A 6314-nucleotide genomic window follows, 5' to 3' on the forward strand; every position below is an offset into this window, starting at 1 on the left:
GTTACTGCTCCAGGAAGATGGTGCGGTTTTGTGCTGATAGTAGGATAGCAACCAGCTCTGACTTAAAAGAGTACTGATATTATTACAAGGGATTATACAAAACTGGTCTCAGTCTCAGATCAGTATAAAGAGAATAGATAGAAATTCTGGCATTAACAAAAATATGGCTTGACATGTTCACATGCTGACTATCTATCTATCTGCAAAACCACTGTAAAATAAAAAATTTGTATTTAATAATAATAATAATAATAATAATAAAACATTTAATAATAATAATAATAATTTACAGAACAACAGTACCATTACAAAACTAATATTTCTCTTATATTTGGCTGTCTATAAAGGTTTTGTTTTTCTGAAAAGTCACAGGGAAACCTTAAGGCTTCTCTTTTGCTGACAACAAATTTACAAATGACACTCATTACAAATTTGGGAAGATGGCTGGCGTGGGTTGTGTTTTCAAATGCATGTTATAAGCCCACACTCACAGTTCTTGCAGAGATGGATTACATGTGGAGCAGCATTTTCCTGTGAACCACGTCGCTCTGAGACACTGAAAATCATGAATTGCTCACGTGTAAAAGAGCTCAGTGCCATGCTTCAATACATATTAGTGCTGGGCAACAATTAAATTTTTTTTATCGCGATTAATGCAATGTTATGCACAAAATTCAATAATGAGTTCAAAATTAGTGTATTCATTGCGCACTTTTTTCTTTTAAAAATACTGCTATATGAACAAAAGTTCAATTACATTTAGCTTGCAAACACTTTAAACAAATAAGGTGCTTTTTTACTGCAGTATTCCTTTTACAGAGTAGCAGTTAAAATATTTCTTGTAAATTCCAACTTAAACATTAACTAATCCAATTAAATATAAAAAACCAAAGCTATTTGCCACTGCCAGGGCATTAACGTTTTTATAGAAAATATTTGATAGTTTGTTATAGAAAAACAAGTTATCGGATACCCCTTGTTATTGGATCACATGAGACAGATGTTAATACCAGGGGCTGGTTGCGTAAACACAGCCACTATGTTAAGACCATGTCTTAATAACTGACCAACTAGAAGTTATCCAAATTGTAATGAGTCTTACATTTTGGATTTAACTTAGACAAATCCACATTTTTATTAACTGACTTTAACAAGTTATGACAAAAATTAGATGACTAGTGTCTATAAGACTTGTCTAAGTGTTTTATGGAATCTGCCCCAGGTGTAAACAGGGCTTTTGAGAAAAATAAAAAAAAAGCAAAGGATAACTAGAATTTATGAAGGATTAAAAAAGGCTCTCATTCTGAAATTTATGACACTTTGAGACATCAAAGTGATTCCGATTCTCAGCTGAAAAAAAATGTGAGACATGAATTTTGTGGATAAAGATCTGGTTTAGACAAGTTGGAAGGCATTATGAACAGTCTACGGGATACATTTGTGCTGACAGAGTGTCTCTGTGTGTAAAGCCTGTCTGTGCAGGACAACACTTTTACTCATTGTACTGAGAGACAAAACCTTTTCACACTGACCTAAAATCAGGAAAATCATGAATTGCTCACGTGTAAAAGAGCTCAGTGCCATGCTTCAATACATATTAGTGCTGGGCAACAATTACATTTTTTTTATGTTAAGACCATGTCTTAATAACTGACCAACTAGAAGTTATCCAAATTGTAATGAGTCTTACATTTTGGATTTAACTTAGACAAATCCACATTTTTATTAACTGACTTTAACAAGTTATGACAAAAATTAGATGACTAGTGTCTATAAGACTTGTCTAAGTGTTTTATGGAATCTGCCCCAGGTGTAAACAGGGCTTTTGAGAAAAATTTAAAAAAAGCAAAGGATAACTAGAATTTATGAAGGATTAAAAAAGGCTCTCATTCTGAAATTTATGACACTTTGAGACATCAAAGTGATTCCGATTCTCAGCTGAAAAAAAATGTGAGACATGAATTTTGTGGATAAAGATCTGGTTTAGACAAGTTGGAAGGCATTATGAACAGTCTACGGGATACATTTGTGCTGACAGAGTGTCTCTGTGTGTAAAGCCTGTCTGTGCAGGACAACACTTTTACTCATTGTACTGAGAGACAAAACCTTTTCACACTGACCTAAAATCAGTCTTCCAGATTGCAGCAAACAGCACAGGTTAGAAACTAAATCCATTTTGACAGTGCTAGAGGCCTGTTCATAAAACCTCATTCCAAATCATAGAGATAACTGAAGAGATAAACACACTGGCACACGCCCACTGAAACCAGTTTCATATAATGCCTCAAATATAAAAAAAAACTAAGCCTATTTTTGTCCTGTCACATGACCAACATTAAAAAAAATCATATGAAAGATTGAAGAACATGTGAAAGACAGTTTAAGACAGATATGTCGTCTGTCCAGACACACATATGACGCTGCACAGATGGTATACTTTCACACAGGCTGCAACAAGCACAGCTGCTGCCTCATGTTTCCTCAGTTGTCAAATATAAAAAAAACTAAGCCTATTTTTGTCCTGTCACATGACCAACATAAAAAAAAATCATATGAAAGATTGAAGAACATGTGAAAGACAGTTTAAGACAGATATGTCGTCTGTCCAGACACATATGACGCTGCACAGATGGTATACTTTCACACAGGCTGCAACAAGCACAGCTGCTGCCTCATGTTTCCTCAGTTGTGTCACCTGTTGTGTGTCAACACAGTGGAAAGCTGTAACCTGCTGTTTTAACTGCCACTCACTGCTGACTCACCAATACACCCAGAGTAATGCTGAGGAGAGCAAGAGGAACTTTCCACTATAGATCAATTTGGGTTAATGTTCAGTGTTATTAAAAAAATTTACAGGCTAAATAATAAACATAAAAAGTCATTAAAATATCAAAAACAAAACGGACATTTAACAAAACACTTCAGCTGATTTTTCATAACTCAGCAAGTTTATTAACCCACTGATTCTTGAGCATTGTGAAAAAAAACCTACAAAATAAAAAAAAGGGTTTATTTATCAAGTAATTATTCTGGATTAATCTGTTCAGCATGTTAAGAGGTATTTATGTATGACTTGAGGGCAACTCCTTTCTCTATAACAGCAGAAGTTTTGGCAGTTTGCTGGTCTGGAGCCTTCAGGTGTGTTTACACAATGCCACAGAGGAAAGACATCAGCAATGATCTTAAAAAAGCAATTGTTGCTGCCATAAATCTGAGAAGGGTAATAAGGGCATTTCCAAACAATCTTTCCAAAACCAATCTTCCCATGAGTGGACGTCCTGTGAAATTCACCCTATGGTCAGACCGTACAATATTCAGAGAAATTGCAGACAACCCAAGAACTACACCTCAGACTCTACAGGCCTCAGTTAACTCAGTTATATATGTTAAATTATAAAGTTTGTGACAGTACAATGAGAAAATACCAGACAAGTATGGCATGTTTGGAAGGGTTGCCAGAAGAAAGCCTCTTCTCACTAAAAAGAACATGACACACTAGCCTAGGTTACATACGCTATCATGGCACGGATAGCTAAGGTTTGCAAAGTTGCAATGAATGTTGGGACAAAACTGCTTCCATACTGAGATTTTAAAATCTCATAGGTGTGTTGGGTGAAGTCCAGCCCGCTGCTCTAAAATGTCTGCTAACGAGGTACTATTCTTTGTTTGGAGACAGCCTTCCCTTTCTGCTGTCCACTAAAGCGGACAAAGAGCTGATCTGATCTGATTTAAAGCTCTGTTTGCGATTCTGGTAAATGCATAACAGATATACTGTAGGGCTGGGTCTCCTTCATCAGGAGGGATCACTTGCAAGGTTACCACTTGATTCCTGAAAGGGGTAGTGGGAACCTTACCCTGCCAGGCTGGGGTCTCAGTCTGCCGGCCTGAACTACTGTAGGCATGTCTTGTTGAAGGAGAGGGCTTGTAAGTCGGGTGAGCAGACAGAGGTGATAGCAGTCAGAAGGGCTCTCTCTCTCTCGCTCTCTCTCTCTCTCTCTATATATATATACACTTAAAGAGCACACTATATTTGAAAAGCTACATGGCAAATGAATCATTAAATCACATGAACCACTGGTGCTTGAACTGTTGTTGCATATGGCATATATATTTTTATTTTATTTTATTTTCTGCTTACACATTTTAGTTGTTGAACTGATATTGCAATTATCCGTATTTTAAAATGATTTTCAAGGTTCTTTGATTTTCAGTAATGCATAGTAAGTGATGCTCTGCTGCCCTCTTGTGTTTGTTTTCAAATAGTCAGTCTGAATATTTTTTTTGTGATTAAAGGCACAATATGTCAGATTTTTTTATTAAAATATCCAAAAACCACTAGAACAGTGTTATATATTTTGCTGACTTGTGTACTTACATTATCCCAAATGTTTCGAAGAATGTTTAAATACAGAGAAATAAGCAATTTTAACTAGTGACACGGACCGTGTCCATAGTGTCATTGTGTCGCCTGCCAATGACGTCATAACCCCTCAATTTCCGGTTTTGTTTTGTAGAAAACATGGAAAAACCAAAGACGCTTTAATATGCACTCAGTCACGGCGTCATCAAACTACCCCTTTGTCTCTTTGTTTATTTTTAATACGCGCCCTCCAGCAGCAAAAAAATTACATATTGTGCCTTTAACTTGGAAAGCTGACATGGAAAAAAATTATAGAAACATTCAATGCTTTTTATAAGAAAATAAGTAAGATAACCTTCTTATTTTCTACTTTTTCTCTGATAGTGTTAAAGTGATCAAATGACATGCGTTTATGATCAAAACACTCACAAAAAAAGATAATGTGCTGGAGAAATGCTGTCTTCTTTCCTCTGAGAATGACAATCAACTATTAGCCTTTGATGACATTAAGATCCACCTGGAGCAATCTCTAGTGGTAGACTTCCTTCCCAGCTTCTCTGACAGCTGGTAGCTTTGACATTTTTTCCGCGAATAAGCTGGCAACCATCAGCACAAAGTTCTCTACACCCCACAACCAGTCACTGCTCTCTACAAACTGATCTCATTCTCTCCTTTCATGTATACCGATGTCTAGACCATATTTTACAAGATGTCTCACCCTCTTGCCATCCCTTTTACCTGCACTCACACACATCAACAACACAACTGAAGTAATCCCACTGCAGTTACATGTCGCTGAAACTCTGTGGCTGGCAAAAGCTTCAAAATTTCTGTCCTTATTCTGCTGGACCACCACAAACTCCTGTCCACACTTTCTGATCTAGTTATCACAAAAATTACACCTCACCCATCAGTCAATTGTAATATCACTGTTCGACTGGTTCTACAGCAAAAACACCAACCAGAATAACCAGGAACAATTCAACTTTACAGCACAACTGCTCAAGACTGCACTATAGGCCTTCAATCCAGCACAATGTGCACATTGTTCTGCTGTTTATTGCTACAGTTACATATCTTTCTCTATTTAAATTTATAGTGTTTACAATGCAGCCTGCATTTTTTAGGCTAGGTGTAATACAATTCTTGACACTGCACCACAGATGGTACAATTTTTCAAACCCTGTTACTATGTTACAGTCCTGGTACAATAACGATTTTTTTTCTTTCTTTCTTTCTTTTTTTTTTTTTGTTCAATCAATGCATAATTTATCTTCTTTTATTCAGTTTTACATCTTCTAAATTCAAAGTTTTAGATAGCTTTTCCCCCCCCCAGTGTATATCAATAAAGTCTGATTTCTGTAAAGCCACTTTTTTAGGGCTTCTCTTGGGCTGTGTTCTCGTGCCATTTACGTTTTGACCAGCAGGTGTCGCCAGCGTGCGATGTTTCGAGCGCTTCCAAAACCAGTTCCTAAAAGTGAGTCATTTTGCGGAGCAATTAGTCTAATAATTCAGTTTCAAAAAGCTTCGTTTCTCCCATCACTGAGTGCTTTTGGCCCTTTTAAGTCACTGGTGTTTTTAGTATGGATTCCTTCTGAATTCCACTGAGACAAGTGCTCTTCTTCTGGGATATATTACAGTTGGTTTTTGGTTCATTACCGCCACTAACTGGACAGGAGTGGGGATCTATAGTGGGGCGCGCACCAAAGGAAAGAAAAAATAAATGTACTCTCATTTTTAGCAGTCTACAGCCACACTGAACCCATAGAAAAGACAACACACTTTATGAAGACATAATCGAATATTATATGTATTTATAATTATATATATATATATATATATATATATATGTATATACGTATCTATGTTTATAATAGCCCATTCAAATAAGTGCGTTAGAACAACAAGACATTAGAATTTATTGTTAATTATTTTTATTCTTGTGGCGAGTTTT

Source organism: Sinocyclocheilus rhinocerous, unplaced genomic scaffold (assembly GCF_001515625.1).
Source record: "Sinocyclocheilus rhinocerous isolate Xijiao unplaced genomic scaffold, SAMN03320098_v1.1 scaffold1129, whole genome shotgun sequence".
Taxonomy (NCBI): Eukaryota; Metazoa; Chordata; class Actinopteri; order Cypriniformes; family Cyprinidae; genus Sinocyclocheilus; species Sinocyclocheilus rhinocerous.